Below are 18,215 nucleotides of genomic sequence, written 5' to 3' on the forward strand. Positions count from 1 at the left end.
AGAGCCCCAGCCTGTTCAGCCTTTCCTGTTAAGTATATCCACTCAGTTCTGGTATCATCCCTGTGAATCTTTTTTGCACCTTCTCCAATGCCCTTATATTCTTTCTATAATATGGAGACCAGGACTGTGCACAGTACTCCAAGTGTGGTCTAACCAAGGTTCTATACAAGTTTAATTTAACTTTTTTGTTTTTCAATTCTACACCTCTAAAAATGAACACCAGTGCCTGATTTGCCTTTTTTATGGCCTTATTAACCTGCGTTGCTACTTTTAGTGATTTGTGTATCTGATCCCTCGGCTCCTCCATCCTGTTTAGACTCTTATTATCCAAGCAGTACGTAGCCTCCTTATTCTTCCGACCAAAATACACCACCTCACACTTATCTATATTGAAATTTATTTGCCAATTACACGCCCATTCTCCAGTTTATTAATGTCATCTTGCATTTTGCTGTCTTTGTATTACCTACACCTGGTGTTGTCATTTGGTGTTGTCCCCAAATTTTGAAATTGTACTTCCAATTCCCGAATCCAAACCATTAATGTAAATGGTGATCAGCAGTGGTCCCAGCACCGATCCCTGGGGAACACCACTTCCCACCTTTTGCCAGTCTGAGTAGAATCATAGAATGGTTACAGCACGGAAGGAGGCCATTCAGCCCATCGAGTCCATGCTGGCTCTCTGCAAGAGCAATCCAGCTAGTCCCACTCCCCCATCAATGGGAACAGTTTCTCTCTATCTACTCTGTCCAGGCCCTTCATGATTTTGAATATCTATATCAAATCTCCTCTCAACCTTCTCTGCTTTAAGGAGAACAACCCCAGCTTCTCCAGTCTATCCATGCAAGGGTCCTAGTGCCGACCCCTGGGGAACATCACTGTACACCTCCCTCCAGTCCAAAAAACAACCATTCACCACTACTCTGTTTCCTGTCACTTAGCCAATTTCGTATCCATGCTACCACTGCCCCCTTTATTCCATAAGCTTCAACTTTGATGATAAGCCTATTATGTGGCACTTTATCAAACACCTTTTGGAAGTCCATATACACATCAACCATATTGCCCCCTTCGACCCTCTCTGTTACCTCATCAAAAAACTCAATCAAATTAGTTAAACACGATTTGCCTTTAACAAATCCGTGCTGGCTTTCCTTAATCAATTCACACTTGTCCAAGTGACTGTTAATTCTGTCCCGGATTATCATTTCTAAAAGTTTCCCCACCACTGAGGTTAAATTGACTGGCCTGCAGTTGCTCGGTTTATCCTTACACCCTTTTTTGAACAAGGGTGTAACATTTGCAATTCTCCAGTCCTCTGGCACCACCCCCCGTACCTAATGATGATTGGAAGATTATGACCAGTACCTCCGCAATTTCCACCCTTACTTCCCTCAGCAACCTAGGATGCATCCCATCCAGACCCAGTGACAAGTAGCTACCCTTAACCCCTACTCTGTTTTCTGCTCTGTAGTCAGCCTGCTATCCATTCTGCTACCCTCCCCTGACTCCACATGGTCTGACCTTAGTCATGAGTCTACAGTGCAGTACATTATCGAAGGCCTTTTGAAAATCCAAATATATCACATCTACTATATTACCCTTATCTTCTAGAATCACAGAAAGGTTACAGCACGGAAGAAGGCCATTTGGCCCATCGAGTGCATGTTGGTCGGGAGTATGTCTGATGTGGACAGCATGTTGGATGGGAGTATATACGATAAGGAGAGCATGTTGGACGGGAGTATATACGATATGGAGAGCATGTTGGGTGGGAGTATATATGATATGGACAGCATGTTGGACGGGAGTATACACGATATGGAGAGCATGTTGGGCGGGAGTATATACGATATGGAGAGCATGTTGGACGGGAGTATATACGATATGGAGAGCATGTTGGACGGGAGTATACACGATATGGAGAGTATGTTGGGCGGGAGTATATACGATATGGAGAGCATGTTGGACGGGAGTTTTTACGATATGGAGAGCATGTTGGGTGGGAGTATGTCTGATGTGGAGAGTATGTTGGACGGGAGTATATACAATATGGAGAGCATGTTGGGCGGGAGTATATACGATATGGAGAGTATGTTGGGCGGGAGTATATACGATATGGAGAGCATGTTGGACGGGAGTATATACGATATGGAGAGCATGTTGGACGGGAGTATACACGATATGGAGAGCAATTTGGGCGGGAGTATATACGATATGGAGAGCATGTTGGACGGGAGTTTTTACGATATGGAGAGCATGTTGGGTGGGAGTATGTCTGATGTGGAGAGTATGTTGGACGGGAGTATATACAATATGGAGAGCATGTTGGGCGGGAGTATATACGATATGGAGAGTATGTTGGGCGGGAGTATATACGATATGGAGAGCATGTTGGGCGGGAGTATATACGATATGGAGAGTATGTTGGGCGGGAGTATATACGATATGGAGAGCATGTTGGGCGGGAGTATATACGATATGGAGAGTATGTTGGACGGGAGTATATACAATATGGAGAGCATGTTGGGCGGGAGTATATACGATATGGAGAGCATGTTGGGCGGGAGTATATACAATATGGAGAGCATGTTGGACGGGAGTATATACAATATGGAGAGCATGTTGGGCGGGAGTATATACGATATGGAGAGTATGTGGGACGGGAGTATATACAATATGGAGAGCATGTTGGACGGGAGTATATACAATATGGAGAGTATGTGGGACGGGAGTATATACGATATGGAGAGCATGTTGGGCGGGAGTATATACGATATGGAGAGCATGTTGGACGGGAGTATATACGATATGGAGAGCATGTTGGACGGGAGTATATACGATATGGAGAGTATGTGGGACGGGAGTATATACGATATGAAGAGCATGTTGGACGGGAGTATATACGATATGAAGAGCATGTTGGTCGGAGTATATACGATATGAAGAGCATGTTGGGCGGGAGTATATACGATATGAAGAGCATGTGGGACGGGAGTATATACGATATGAAGAGCATGTGGGACGGGAGTATATACGATATGAAGAGCATGTTGGTCGGAGTATATACGATATGAAGAGCATGTGGGACGGGAGTATATACGATATGAAGAGCATGTTGGACGGGAGTATATACGATATGAAGAGCACGTTGGTCGGAGTATATACGATATGAAGAGCATGTTGGACGGGAGTATATACGATATGAAGAGCATGTTGGTCGGAGTATATACGATATGAAGAGCATGTTGGACGGGAGTATATACGATATGAAGAGCATGTTGGTCGGAGTATATACGATATGAAGAGCATGTGGGACGGGAGTATATACGATATGAAGAGCATGTTGGTCGGAGTATATACGATATGAAGAGCATGTTGGTCGGAGTATATACGATATGAAGAGCATGTTGGACGGGAGTATATACGATATGGAGAGTATGTTGGACGGGAGTATATACGATATGGAGAGTATTTTGGACGGGAGTATATACGATATGGAGAGCATGTTGGACGGGAGTATATACAATATGGAGAGTATGTTGGACGGGAGTATATACGATATGGAGAGTATTTTGGACGGGAGTATATACGATATGGAGAGTATTTTGGACGGGAGTATATACGATATGGAGAGCATGTTGGTCGGGAGTATATACGATATGGAGAGTATGTTGGGCGGGAGTATATACGATATGGAGAGTATTTTGGACGGGAGTATATACGATATGGAGAGTATGTTGGTCGGAGTATATACGATATGAAGAGCATGTTGGACGGGAGTATATACGATATGGAGAGCATGTTGGACGGGAGTATATACGATATGGAGAGCATGTTGGTCGGGAGTATATACGATATGGAGAGTATGTTGGACGGGAGTATATACGATATGGAGAGTATGTTGGTCGGAGTATATACGATATGAAGAGCATGTTGGACGGGAGTATATACGATATGGAGAGCATGTTGGACGGGAGTATATACGATATGGAGAGCATGTTGGACGGGAGTATATACAATATGGAGAGTATGTTGGACGGGAGTATATACGATATGAAGAGCATGTTGGACGGGAGTATATACGATATGGAGAGTATTTTGGACGGGAGTATATACGATATGGAGAGTATTTTGGACGGGAGTATATACGATATGAAGAGTATTTTGGACGGGAGTATATACGATATGGAGAGCATGTTGGACGGGAGTATATACGATATGGAGAGTATGTTGGACGGGAGTATATACGATATGGAGAGTATTTTGGACGGGAGTATATACGATATGGAGAGTATTTTGGACGGGAGTATATACGATATGAAGAGTATTTTGGACGGGAGTATATACGATATGGAGAGTATTTTGGACGGGAGTATATACGATATGGAGAGCATGTTGGACGGGAGTATGTCGGGAGTATGTCTGATGTGGAGAGCAATAAAATCCCTCATTTAAAAGAAACGAATTGGAAGAGGCGACATTACAATCCCGAGTCAGGAATTTATTTCACTAGCGCTATAAGCTGTAAATAGTAAAAAAAAATGTAATTACTTAATAAATCCACAAGCTGGAGAAATTGTCCATTAAATCACGGCCCATAAATTTCCTGGGAGCTGCTCCTGGCCCACGCTATAACTTAAACAAAGTTTCCACTGCACTGGAGTGAAAACAAATCCGAGAATTAAAATCTTCATTCACTAAAATCTTACTTTTAGTTGTAACGAGACACGACTTGTGAAGCAGAGACGAGGTCCAGGGACAGGACCGCTTGGATTTATTTTTTTTAAAGAATATGGCGTGAATATGGAGTATAAGAATATTGAATTGATTTTTTAATAGGATTCTGTTTTGAGAAGATTCTAAGTGTTTCTGGAGCTTTATCCTGGAGTAAACCTTTACCCCCCAGAGTGACTGGTCCTGAGTGACCTGTGGCATTGGACAACTCCCTTCCCTCACAACAGAGAGACAGTCTGTCCAATGTAAAAATCAATGACAGCTTCAAAATGTGGGTGAACTGGGAGACATGGACAGAGGCTGAGCCGATCACCGGTGACCTAAACTGGGTGTCGATGTTTTTCCAGATAAACCCCTGCAAATTAAAACTGAGGAGAGTCATGCGTTAGATCAGGTGATTGAATTCCATTAGCAAGATGACCATTGGTTTGTATCCAGTTAGTGTATATTTTCTACATTGATAACTATTCTAAATGATATTTATAACTCAGTAGTTCAATGTGGCTACAACTCATTCTGAGTATTTATATGCTTTACTATTCAGGGGGGACTGGAATGCGCTGCCGAAAGGGTGATGGAGGCAGAGACAATCGTGGCTTTCAAAAAGGAATTGGTAGATACTTGAAGAGAAAAAAATTGCAGGGCTCTGGGAAAGAGCGGGGAAATGGACTAACTGGATTGCTCTTACAAAGAGCCGGCACGGGCTCGATGGGCCGAATAGCCTCCTTCAGTGCTCTAACCGTTCGATGAGCCAAATCGACCTGAAACATACCTGCCATTTCCCGATTCACTACAATTCCTCTCTGTCTGTGTGCAGTATGAAAAGTCTCCGTGTCGGCGCGATTCTGATTTGTGTTCAGATTTTGTTTTTGGAGAATTTCTTTCTCATCCGGACTTTGATCGGATCCATCGTAAGAACGGATTCAAAACGACCCGGGAAAAAGCTGATGAATGCAGTACCATCGGAAACGGTCACAATCCAGTCCTGGCCACTTCTAGAAAAAAATAGCAAGTGCGGGAACTAAACATTGTTTAGATTGACTGTTTATTGCTGAATCGATACTTTATTTCCCTCACCGTTTTCTCGACCCGGAGTAATTCCCCGACACAAAGTCTCTCCGCCTCCACTCCGCCACAGGTAGATCGATCGGCGCAACTCGTTAACTTGCTGAAATTTAAAATCTGTATATGAAAATTGGTTATGTCTCTGTTTCTGCCCCATTCCTTAACTAAATAGGAATTTCAGACTCCTGCGATGGGAGCTAAAGCTCCAGAGTGTCCCCGGGATCTGATAAACCCGCATTATATTTACACACAATTCACCCCAGCTCAGGTCCAGCTCACCCCAGCTCAGTCCAGCTCACCCCAGCTCAGGTCCAGCTCACCCCAGCTCAAGTCCAGCTCAGATCCAGCTCACCCCAGCTCAGGTCCAGCTCAGGTCCAAGCTCAGTCCAGCTCACCCCAGCTCAGGTCCAAGCTCAGGTCCAGGCTCAGGTCAGCTCAGTCCAGCTCAGGTCCAAGCTCAGTCCAGCTCAGGTCCAAGCTCAGTCCAGCTCAGCCCAGCTCAGGTCCAAGCTCAGTCCAGCTCAGGTCCAAGCTCAGTCCAGCTCAGGTCCAAGCTCAGGTCCAGGCTCAGGTCAGCTCAGTCCAAGCTCAGCCCAGCTCAGCCCAGCTCAGGTCCAAGCTCACCCCAGCTCAGGTCCAAGCTCAGTCTAACTCAGATCCAAGCTCAGCCCAGCTCAGGTCCAAGCTCAGTCCAGCTCAGGTCCAAGCTCAGTCCAGCTCAGGTCCAAGCTCAGTCCAGCTCAGGTCCAAGCTCAGTCCAGCTCACCCCAGCTCAGGTCCAAGCTCAGGTCCAGGCTCAGGTCAGCTCAGGTCCAAGCTCAGTCCAGCTCAGGTCCAAGCTCAGTCCAGCTCAGGTCCAAGCTCAGTCCAGCTCACCCCAGCTCAGGTCCAAGCTCAGGTCCAGGCTCAGGTCAGCTCAGTCCAGCTCAGGTCCAAGCTCAGTCCAGCTCAGGTCCAAGCTCAGTCCAGCTCAGGTCCAAGCTCAGCCCAGCTCAGGTCCAAGCTCAGGTCCAGCTCACCCCAGCTCAGGTCCAAGCTCAGTCCAGCTCAGGTCCAAGCTCAGTCCAGCTCAGGTCCAAGCTTAGTCCAGCTCAGGTCCAAGCTCAGTCCAGCTCAGGTCCAGCTCAGCCCAGCTCAGGTCCAGCTCAGTCCGCTTTGGCTCCACTTGTGGACTCGGGTCTGTGACCGTCTCGATGCGGAGTCCGGGGTCAATGTCTCCCGCCCCACCTCACAGAACTCTCAAAAACAATTTACATATTTTCTACTGAAGATTTTTTTACATCATAAAAGAAGCGGCTTCTGTTTATCATTAATCCTCCCCGGCTGAATTTCAAACATGAAAGATTTTTATTCTATATTTAAAAATTCGAGTTCTATCTTGTGAACCCGATTTAATGAAAATTATTCTTCAAGTAACAAGTCCGTGGAAATTCACACAATAAATGAAAACTGCCCCGGAATAAAGAGGATTCTCAGACAGCGGTCGGGATCGGCGGGCGGAATGGGCTCAAGCCGGGAATTCCGAGAACATTTTCAACATTTATTACAGTAAAAACTCAACTGTCGCAAATGAAGAGAAAAAATTAAAAGTGTTTCCATACCCACGGGAGACCCCCAGATATCGAATCTGGGCCGGACCCGAAGTTCAGCTCCGCTCCGGGAGACGCTCCGAGTTCGGCTCCGCTCCGGGAGACGCTCCGAGTTCGGCTCCGCTCCGGGTTCCGCTCCCGACAAGTTCCAATCGCTGACTTTTAGGCTTTTTATCCGGTGACAATTGGTTTATAAATCAGAACCGGCCGACAATCCGAGCCGGAATTCCGTTACCTGTTGGGATTGATAAAGAGTTCTTGTAACAAACAGTCATCCTGCTGCTGCTAATCTGTGTCTCACAGCAAACACTGAGCTGAGATATTTATATATTTATACTCAGCACATTAACCGCAGCGCCTTTCCGCTATGGAACAATTTCTTTTCACTGGACGATTTTGAATCCACACAATTTTCTTCATTAAACTTTTCCCTTTAATCCTCCCAACCAATGGGGATTTTGTTTCTTTTTATTGAATTCTCAAAAATGTGCACACACACCTATACACATGCACATAGGCGCACATATACATAGACACACATATACATAGACACACATATACATAGGCACACATATACATAGACACACATATACATAGGCACACACGCACATAGACACACATATACATAGGCACATATATACATAGACACACACACATAGGCACACATATACATAGACACACATATACATAGACACACGCACATAGACATACATATACATAGGCATACATATACATAGGCACACATATACATAGGCACACACGCACATAGACACACATATACATAGACACACGCATACATAGGCACACATATACATAGACACACGCACATAGACATACATATACATAGGCACACATATACATAGGCACACATATACATAGACACACACGCACATAGGCACACATATACATAGACACACACGCACATAGGCACACATATACATAGGCACACACGCACATAGACACACATATACATAGACATTGACACAGATGCATAGGATGGGCAGAGGACTATCCTGTACACCGTGGTCCTGTTGCACCACTGCGCAGGAGCAAGGGCAGGGGGATAGATTGGCCCAGGAAGCAGCTGGCCAGAGGGAGTGTTCGCTTTTTAGCCCTGCTGCAGAGCGCATAGCTGAAGACTTCGAGGGCCCACATACAAAGGCAATACATTTGGAGTTCCTAAGTACTGCCTGCCAGCGAGCTTGTGCACAATGTCAGAGAGCATCAAGGAGTCCAGCTCCAACTTGTTCTTAGCGCACAGTATCAAGACCATGCAGTCAAACATGGAGCACTGCAAGGGACCCACAGCCATGGAAACGCTGGTGACAGCTCAGACTCGAAGCATAGAATCATAGAATGGTTACAGCACAGAGGAGGCCATTCAGCCCGTTGAGTCCGTGCCGGCTCTCTGCAAGAGCAATCCAGCTAGTCCCACTCCCCCGCCCTATCCCCGTAGCCCTGCAATTTTTTCCTTTCAAGTACTTATCCAGTTCCCTTTTGAAGGCCATGATTGAATCTGCCTCCACCACTCCCTCGGGCAGTGCATTCCAGATCCTAACAACTCACTGTGTAAAAAAGTTTTTCCTCATGTCACCTTTGGTTCTTTTGCCAATCACCTTAAATCTATGTCCTCTGGTTCTTGACCCTTCCACCAATGGGAACAGTTTCTCTCTATCTACTCTGTCTAGACCCTTCATGATTTTGAATACCTCGATCAAATCTCCTCGCAACCATCTCTGTTCCAAGGAGAACAACCCCAGCTTCTCCAGTCTATCCACGTAACTGAAGTCTCTCATTCCTGGAATAATTCTAGTAAATCTCTTCTGCACCCTCTCTTCACATTCTTCCTAAGGTCTTCTCATCCTTCCTAAAGTGCGGTGCCCAGAACTGGACACAATACTCCAGTTGTGGCCGAACCAGTGTTTTATAAAGGTTCATCATAACCTCCTTGCTTTCATACCCTATGCCTCTATTTATAAAGCCCAGGATCCTGTATGGTTTCTTAACCGCTTTCTCAACCTGCCCTGCCACCTTCAACGATTTGTGCACATATACCCCCAGATCTCTCTGTTCCAGTACCCCTTTTAGAGTTGTGCCCTTTAGTTTATATTGCCTCTCCTTGTTCTTCCTACCAAAATGTATCACTTCGCATTTTTCTGCGTTAACTTTCATCTGCCACGTGTCCGCCCATTCCACCAGCCTGTCTATATCCTCTTGAAGTCTATCACTATCCTCCTCACTGTTCACTACACTTCCAAGTTTTGTGTCATCTGCAAATTTTGAAATTGTGCCCTGTACCCCCAAGTCCAAGTCATTAATATATATCAAAAAAAGCAGTGGTCCCAGCACCGACCCCTGGGGAACACCACTGTATACCTTCCTCCAGTCCGAAAAACAACCATTCACCACTACGCTCTGTTTCCTATTACTTGGCCAATTTTGTATCCATGCTGCCACTGTCCCCTTTATTCCATGGGCTTCAACTTTGATGCTAAGCCTATTATGTGGCATTTTATCAAACACCTTTTGGAAGTCCATATACACCACATCAACCACACTGCCCTCATCGATCCTCTCTGTTACTTCATCAAAAAACTCAATCAAGTTGGTTAAACATGATTTGCCTTTAACAAATCCGTGCTGGCTTTCCTTAATTAATCCATGCTTGTCCAAGTGACTGTTAATTTTGTCCCGGATTATCGTTTCTAAAAGTTTCCCCACTAAACTGACTGGCCTATAGTTGCTGGGTTTATCCTTACACCCTTTTTTGAACAAGGGTGTAACATTTGTAGTTCTCCACTCCTCTGGCACCACCCCTGTATCTAAGGATGTTTGGAAGATTATGGCCAGTACCTCCGCAATTTCCACCCTTGCTTCCCTCAGCAACCTAGGATGCATCCCATCCGGATCTGGTGACTTATCTACTTTAAGTACAGCCAGCCTTTCTAGTATCTCCTATTTATCAATTTTTAGCCCATTCAGTTTCTCAACTATCTCTTTACTTACTGTAATTTTGGCAGCATCTTCTTCCTTGGTAAAGACAGATGCAAAGTACTCATTTAGTACCTCAGCCATGCCCTCTGCCTCCATGCATAAATCTCCTTTTTGGTCCCTAATCAGTCCCACCCCTCCTCTTACTACCTGTTTACTGTTTACATGCCTGTAGAAGACTTTTGGATTCCCTTTTATGTTAGCTGCCAGTCTAGTCTCATACTCTCTCTTTGCCAGTCTCATTTCCTTTTTCATCTACTGCCATCTGCAGTCTACTGCCACCTCGGGTCCAGCTCTTCTGGCTTACAAAGCCTGAAGGAGAGTGTGGATAGGGGCTTTGAGAGCCTCCCAGCATGCCTGCACTCTGTTCTCGTGCAGAGCAGTGGGAGTGCTGAGGCCCAATCCCCTGAGAGTGGTATTGGTTCCACGGAGGAGGCACCTGCTGTTGCCTCTCAGAACGACAGCACACCTGCTCCCCCGCCAGCCTCTCAGCCTGTGCTTGTGTTGGTGCCTGACTGCATTGGCTGAAGCTGAGTCCCAACAGTCCATGGCCGGCTCGTCAGGGGCCAAAGCTCCTTAAGGTCACCCACCACGGACATCTCAAGTGCCCTCAGTGAAAGTTCAGCAGTTTCCACCATCCAAACTGTAGCCACCGAGGAACCATTTTGTAAGAGCACTAGAATAGGTAACCGAGCACAGAAGAAAGGCTTTGGACAACAGTGACTTTTAGTTCTCAATGTTCAATATAATGATTTGTCAAATGAAGAATGCTGAACTATGGTGGAGGAGTACACTATGTTATTTGGAATGCTGTTTGTCTTCATATTCTTCCTACAGTAAAAGCAACACCCATGAATTTGTACCAATTGAGGCATTGAGGTGGTGGATGTAAGGAGTGGGTGGGATGGAAGGAAGGAATATTGGCGCATTAGAGAGGGGAGGGATTCTTCATGAGAAAGATTCTTCAATGATTTGCTGCCTGACAGCTTCTCATCCCCTTCCTGTTGTTCCTGCTGCAGAGTTTCCTTCTGTAGTGGCTCCAAGGATTTTCCCCTTTGAAGTGTAGAATTGTGCAGCACGCAACAGACAGAATGGTAATGCTCGCTTTGGTATGTATTGCAACACATCTCCAGAAAAAGAATGAAAGAGCTCCCGTTTCTACCGCGCCTTTCACGACCTCAGGACGTTCCGTGGCGCTTTACAGCTAATGAAGTACTTTTGAAGTGCAGATACTGTTGTGATGCAGGAAACACAGCAGCTAATTTGTGCACAGCAAGATCCCATAAGCAGCAATGTGATGAATGACCAGATAGTGTGTTTTAGTGATGTTGGTCGGGGGATAAATATTGGCCAGGACACCAGGGAGAACTCCCCTGTTCTTCTTTGAACAGTGCCATGGGATATTTTACATCCACCTGAGAAGGCAGATAGGGCCTTGGTTTATGTCTCATCCGAAAGACAGATGAGGCAGTGTGTCATTTGCTTCAAGACCCCTATGGTCTGCTCTATAACGGCCCTGGTTGTGCAGTGGCTCCTCACCTCTGCAGCTCACACATTGTCAGCTCACAGTGCCATCTCACACAGTGCTATAGGCTCACACAGTGCCAGCTCACAGTGCCAGCTCACACAGTGCTATAGGCTCACACAGTGCCAGCTCACAGTGCCAGCTCACACAGTGCTATAGGCTCACACAGTGCCAGCTCACAGTGCCAGCTTACACAGTGCTATAGGCTCACACAGCACAAACTCACAGTGCCAGCTCACAGTGTGTTATAGGCTCACACAGTGCCAGCTCATAGTGCCAGCTCACACAGTGCTATAGGCTCACACAGTGCCAGCTCACAGTGCCAGCTAACACAGTGCTATAGGCTCACACAGTGCCAGCTAACACAGTGCTATAGGCTCACACAGTGCCAGCTCACAGTGCCAGCTTACACAGTGCTATAGGCTCACACAGTGCCAGCTCACAGTGCCAGCTCACACAGTGCTATAGGCTCACACAATGCCAGCTCACAGTGCCAGCTCCCACAGTGCTATAGGCTCACACAATGCCAGCTCACAGTGCCAGCTCCCACAGTGCTATAGGCTCACACAATGCCAGCTCACAGTGCCAGCTCACACAGTGCTATAGGCTCACACAGTGCCAGCTCACAGTGCCAGCTCACACAGTGCTATAGGCTCACACAGCACCAACTCACAGTGTGTTATAGGCTCACACAGCACCAACTCACAGTGCCAGCTTACACAGTGCTATAGGCTCACACAGTGCCAGCTCACAGTGCCAGCTTACACAGTGCTATAGGCTCACACAGTGCCAGTTCACAGTGCCAGCTTACACAGTGCTATAGGCTCACACAGTGCCAGTTCACAGTGCCAGCTTACACAGTGTTATAGGCTCACACAGCACCAACTCACAGTGCCAGCTCACACAGTGCTATAGGCTCACACAGTGCCAGCTCACAGTGCCAGCTCACAGTGTGTTATAGGCTCACACAGTGCCAGCTCACAGTGCCAGCTAACACAGTGCTATAGGCTCACACAGTGCCAGCTCACAGTGCCAGCTTACACAGTGCTATAGGCTCACACAGTGCCAGCTCACAGTGCCAGCTCACACAATGCTATAGGTTCAGACAGTGCTATAGGCTCACACAGTGCCAGCTCACAGTGTGTTATAGGCTCACACAGTGCCAGCTCACAGTGCCAGCTCACACAGTGCTATAGGCTCACACAGTGCCAGCTCACAGTGCCAGCTCACACAGTGCTATAGGCTCACAAAGTGCCAGCTCACAGTGCCAGCTAACACAGTGCTATAGGCTCACACAGTGCTATAGGCTCACACAGTGCCAGCTCACAGTGTGTTATAGACTCACACAGTGCCAGCTCTCACAGTGCTATAGGCTCACACAGTGCTATAGGCTTACAGTTCTATAGGCTCACAGTGCTACAGGCTCACACAGTGCTATAGGCTCACACAGTGCTACAGGCTCACAGTGCTATAGGCTCACAGTGCTATAGGCTCACACAGTGCTATAGTGCTATAGGCTCATACAGTGCTATAGGCTCACAGTGCTATAGTGCTGTAGGCTCACAGTGCTATAGGCTCACAGTGCTATAGCGCTATAGGCTCATACAGTGCTATAGGCTCACAGTGCTATAGTGCTGTAGGCTCACAGTGCTACAGGCTCACACAGTGCTATAGGCTCACACAGTGCTATAGGCTCACAGTGCTATAGGCTCACAGTGCTATAGGCTCACACAGTGCTACAGGCTCACAGTGCTATAGGCTCACAGTGCTATAGGCTCACACAGTGCTATAGCGCTATAGGCTCATACAGTGCTATAGGCTCACAGTGCTATAGTGCTGTAGGCTCACAGTGCTATAGGCTCACAGTGCTATAGCGCTATAGGCTCATACAGTGCTATAGGCTCACAGTGCTATAGTGCTGTAGGCTCACAGTGCTACAGGCTCACACAGTGCTATAGGCTCACACAGTGCTATAGGCTCACACAGTGCTATAGTGCTGTAGGCTCACAGTGCTACAGGCTCACACAGTGCTATAGGCTCATACAGTGCTATAGGCTCACAGTGCTATAGTGCTGTAGGCTCACAGTGCTACAGGCTCACACAGTGCTATAGGCTCATACAGTGCTATAGGCTCACAGTGCTATAGTGCTATAGGCTCATACAGTGCTATAGGCTCACAGTGCTATAGTGCTGTAGGCTCACAGTGCTATAGGCTCACAGTGCTGTAGGCTCAAACGATGCCAGCTCCAGCCATTGCTGCAGCGGGCAGTACACTCGAGGCTGCAATCAGCGTCAATAAGCCTAAATACGATGGAGTTGTACAAGCAACATGGGCCAGGCTTCAGTTTGGACAACACTAGTCTCAAAATTTATTTCTTTTTTGCTTTGGACTATTTTGATTTATAAATAAAAAACAATGGCCAAGAAATTTGTTTGTGCCACCCTGCCCGATCCCTGTGCCTGAATGGGTGGGCCCGAGGTGCACCCAATATTGGACCTCGGGCCTCATTTAAATGGGACCAGCAAGCTACAGGCACCTGCTGGCCCTCCCACGGCAGCTCGCTGGAAAAGAGCCTTCGAATTTCAGGCCAGCGCGTCACCAGGTAAGAGGTTAAAGGGGAAGCAACTGGGACAGGGGGGACGGGGGGATGGGGAGACATCAGGGACAGGGGTGGGGGCAGTGATTGAGGTGTGGGGGGGCGCAGTTGCGAGAAGTGACCGGCAGAGGCCCACAGTTTTAATGTGGGGCCGGCTACACATTCAGGTAAGTAACTTAGCTTGTTGGTAGTGGCCTGCAGAGGTCCCTTTAAAGACCGCCGGTTAGGTTGCATATAGACCTAGTTTTCTTGATGGCTACGTTCAGAACATCCCAGTTTTGTTCAGAGAGCCTCAGGCAAGTGTGAGGCCCCTTATTTGCAGATGCAAAGGGCCTAATGCCTTTTTTTGTTGCTTTTACCAATAGGAAGGGCGGCTGGGAATGAGCGGGGGCTTCCTGCCCGCCGTGGCCTAGGCGTCCATTTAGCTCCTGAAAAACCAAGTGCAGTGCCTTTGACTTTCTAGGCCAATAACATTTTAAAAGGTTAAATCCATCAGTGAAATCCACAAGCGACAGAAAAAAAATGATAAATATTAAGAAACAACAACTTGCATTTGTAGAGACCCTTTAATGTCGTAAACATCTGATATTTCACAGAGGAAAAAAAGATTGAATGTAGGAATAGAATGTCAACTGAATTTATTCTTTTCAGATGATATCAGCCCGTTCTAGTTCTCAGATACATTTGGTAATATTTTTAAAATGCTTAATTTGAGAGGAAGCTGAGGAATTAGCATCTTGGTTTTAACCTTTTCCATCCTGTGCTTTTGACGTGAGAGATGACTGACATTGGCAGCTTTCGATGAGGTCAACATACAAATATAAATCTGCAGTTCAGCCTGACTTTAGAAGCTGCAAAATCCTGTCTGTGCTGCAGGAAACACCAGTCAACACACATTGTCCCTTTAACAGACAGCATATTAGAATTTCACAGACTCTGAGAGATGTCTCCATTTGTGCTGATCTGTTTTGGGAATTTTATCACTTTTTGACGAACATACACTTTTAAATTGAAACTTTCTTTGGTGGTGGGTGGGGGTGGTGGTGGGGTATAGTTAAGGGTTTGAAATGAAAACAACATAAAAAAAGCTCCTTGGACATTACCCTGAATGATGTGTTCCAACTTCGAATACTTTACACAGAAGATGGGGAATGTCCAGAGAGGCAGAGGTGGAGGTATGGAAAAATGAGAGGGAATTGGATAAATATTCGAGGGGTGGCTGATTATGAGCCCCTGTTGGGGACCAATTTCGAGTCGCAACCTCCCATTCCTCATCTCTCCTGGAATTGTGCCAGCAATAGGCACCCGCCTGAAACAGGCAATAGGCACCCGCCTGAAACAGGCAATAGGCACCCGCCTGAAACAGGCAATAGGCACCCGCCTGAAACAGGCAATAGGCACCCGCCTGAAACAGGCAATAGGCACCCGCATGAAACAGGCAATAGGCACCCGCCTGAAACAGGCAATAGGCACCCGCATGAAACAGGCAATAGGCACCCGCCTGAAACAGGCAATAGGCACCCGCCTGAAACAGGCAATAGGCACCCGCATGAAACAGGCAATAGGCACCCGCCTGAAACAGGCAATAGGCGTCTGCTGCATTTGCAAATAGGGCACTGCTGGAAATGGTAAGAAAACTTTCTAATCGTTTCATATCTATGGAACCAGGAATTCCAGCTGCACAGGTTCCAGAGGTGAAAGGGCAACACTGTAACCCCAAAATCACATCTACCAACAGTAAGTGATGCAGCAATGATAGGTGTGGGCTCCAGTCTCAGGAGTGCGACTGAGTTGAGAGATACAGGAGGAAGGGCAGGTCTGAGGCTTAATCTAATGAGGACACCATTAGACACTGTAAACGGCTGGAGAAAATCGAAATGTGCCTCCATATAGTTACTAAAGTGAGGGCGCGGGGAGGCATTGTCCGGCTTTCAGCTTTGATCCCCACATTTATCAACCTCCTTTAGGCAGTTACATTTTGATCTTTGGAATTGGAAACAGGTTTGAATTATAATTGCAACATATTAAGATACTAATTTTATTGAAAGCACAAATTCACCATCAAGATTCTAAGATTTGCCATCAGTAAGGACAGGAAATGAGTGGAACTGCAAGATTGTGATGTTTAAAGAACAATTAACATACATCCAAATGGGAAAAGGAAATGCGTCAAACGGATTCAGGTTTTGAGGGGAAGGAATGAACTCTCTGAGAATCTGGAAGGCATGAAACTGAATTGAACGGAATTTATTGAAAAACATCTGAGTTTCCTGCGTACTTGCATTTATTCAGCATGGTACAGCATCATGAGAAATACAGAACTCTAAGATTACAATCGTTAACTATCATTAACATTGACTCTGTGTGATACACACACAAGGTCTGAAACACACACACACACATGCACACACACACTCAGAGACTGATACACACACACACACACACACACACACACACACACAAGAGCTGATACATATACATACACACACACAGCGAACGACTGATACGCACACACACACACTGGGACTGATAAGCACCCACACACAGGGAGTGATACACACACAAGGACTGATACACAGACACACACACACACACACACACACAGGGACTGATACACACATACACACCACACACCAGGACTCATATACAAACACCTGGACTGATTCACACACACACACACACACACAATGGGACTGATACGAACACACACTGGAACTGATACGCACACACACACACTGGGCCTGATACGCACACACACACTGGGACTGATACGCACACACCCACACACACACACACACACCAGGACTGATATACACAAACACACCCACACACACACACACACCGGGACTGATTCACACACACAAACACACATACACATGCCGGGACTGATAAACGCACACACACACACACACACACACACCCACCGGGACTGATAAACATACACACACACACACACATATACCAGGACTGATAAACATACACACACACACACACACACACACACACACACCGGGACTGATATATATATACACACACATACACACAAGGACTGGTACGCACACACACACACACACAAGGGCTGATACACACACACACACACACACACACACACTGAGACTGATACACACCCAGGGGCTGATACATACACATACACACACACACAGCGAACGACTGATACGCACACACACACCGGGACTGATATGCACCCACACACTGGGACTGATATGCACACACACGCACACACACACACACTCACACACTTACCACACACCAGGACGGATAAACACACACACAGACATGCACTGCGACTGACACACACACGGACTGATAGACATACACACTCAGGGACTGATACACACACACACACACACACCCCAGGACTGATAGAAACACACACACACACACACACCCCCCCAGGACTGATAGTAACACACACACACACACACACACACACACACACACCAGGACTGATAGAAACACACACACAAACACACACAGACAGATACACACACACACCGGGACTGATAAACATGCACATGCACACAGACACGGACCGCAACTGACACATGCACGCGCTAATACACACACACACTGGGACTGATACACACATATGCAGGCGCGCGCGCGCACACACACACACTCAGTGGAACTGATACATATACAGTGGTACTGATTCACAGGCACAAACAAACACATACACAAACACATTGA

The 18,215-nt window shown here is 46.6% G+C and overlaps 1 protein-coding gene across 2 annotated transcripts in view; it reads right to left on the minus strand.

The window, feature by feature from the left end:
- The window catches only part of LOC137300753 (divergent protein kinase domain 1B-like), a 142,060-nt gene extending 134,497 nt beyond the window's left edge, over positions 1 to 7,563 (minus strand). The window contains exons 1-3 of one of the 2 annotated variants that reach the window (XM_067970029.1): positions 7,404 to 7,563; positions 5,815 to 5,905; positions 5,510 to 5,732 (exon numbers count right to left, since the gene is read on the minus strand). The gene's annotated coding sequence lies outside the window, so the exon portion shown is untranslated. The remainder of the gene's footprint in view (positions 1 to 5,509; positions 5,733 to 5,814; positions 5,906 to 7,403) is intronic. The other variant, XM_067970030.1, reaches the window with a different exon arrangement.
- Positions 7,564 to 18,215: the final 10,652 nt, after the last annotated feature.

This window comes from Heptranchias perlo, chromosome 31, assembly GCF_035084215.1.
Source record: "Heptranchias perlo isolate sHepPer1 chromosome 31, sHepPer1.hap1, whole genome shotgun sequence".
Classification (NCBI taxonomy): domain Eukaryota; kingdom Metazoa; phylum Chordata; class Chondrichthyes; order Hexanchiformes; family Hexanchidae; genus Heptranchias; species Heptranchias perlo.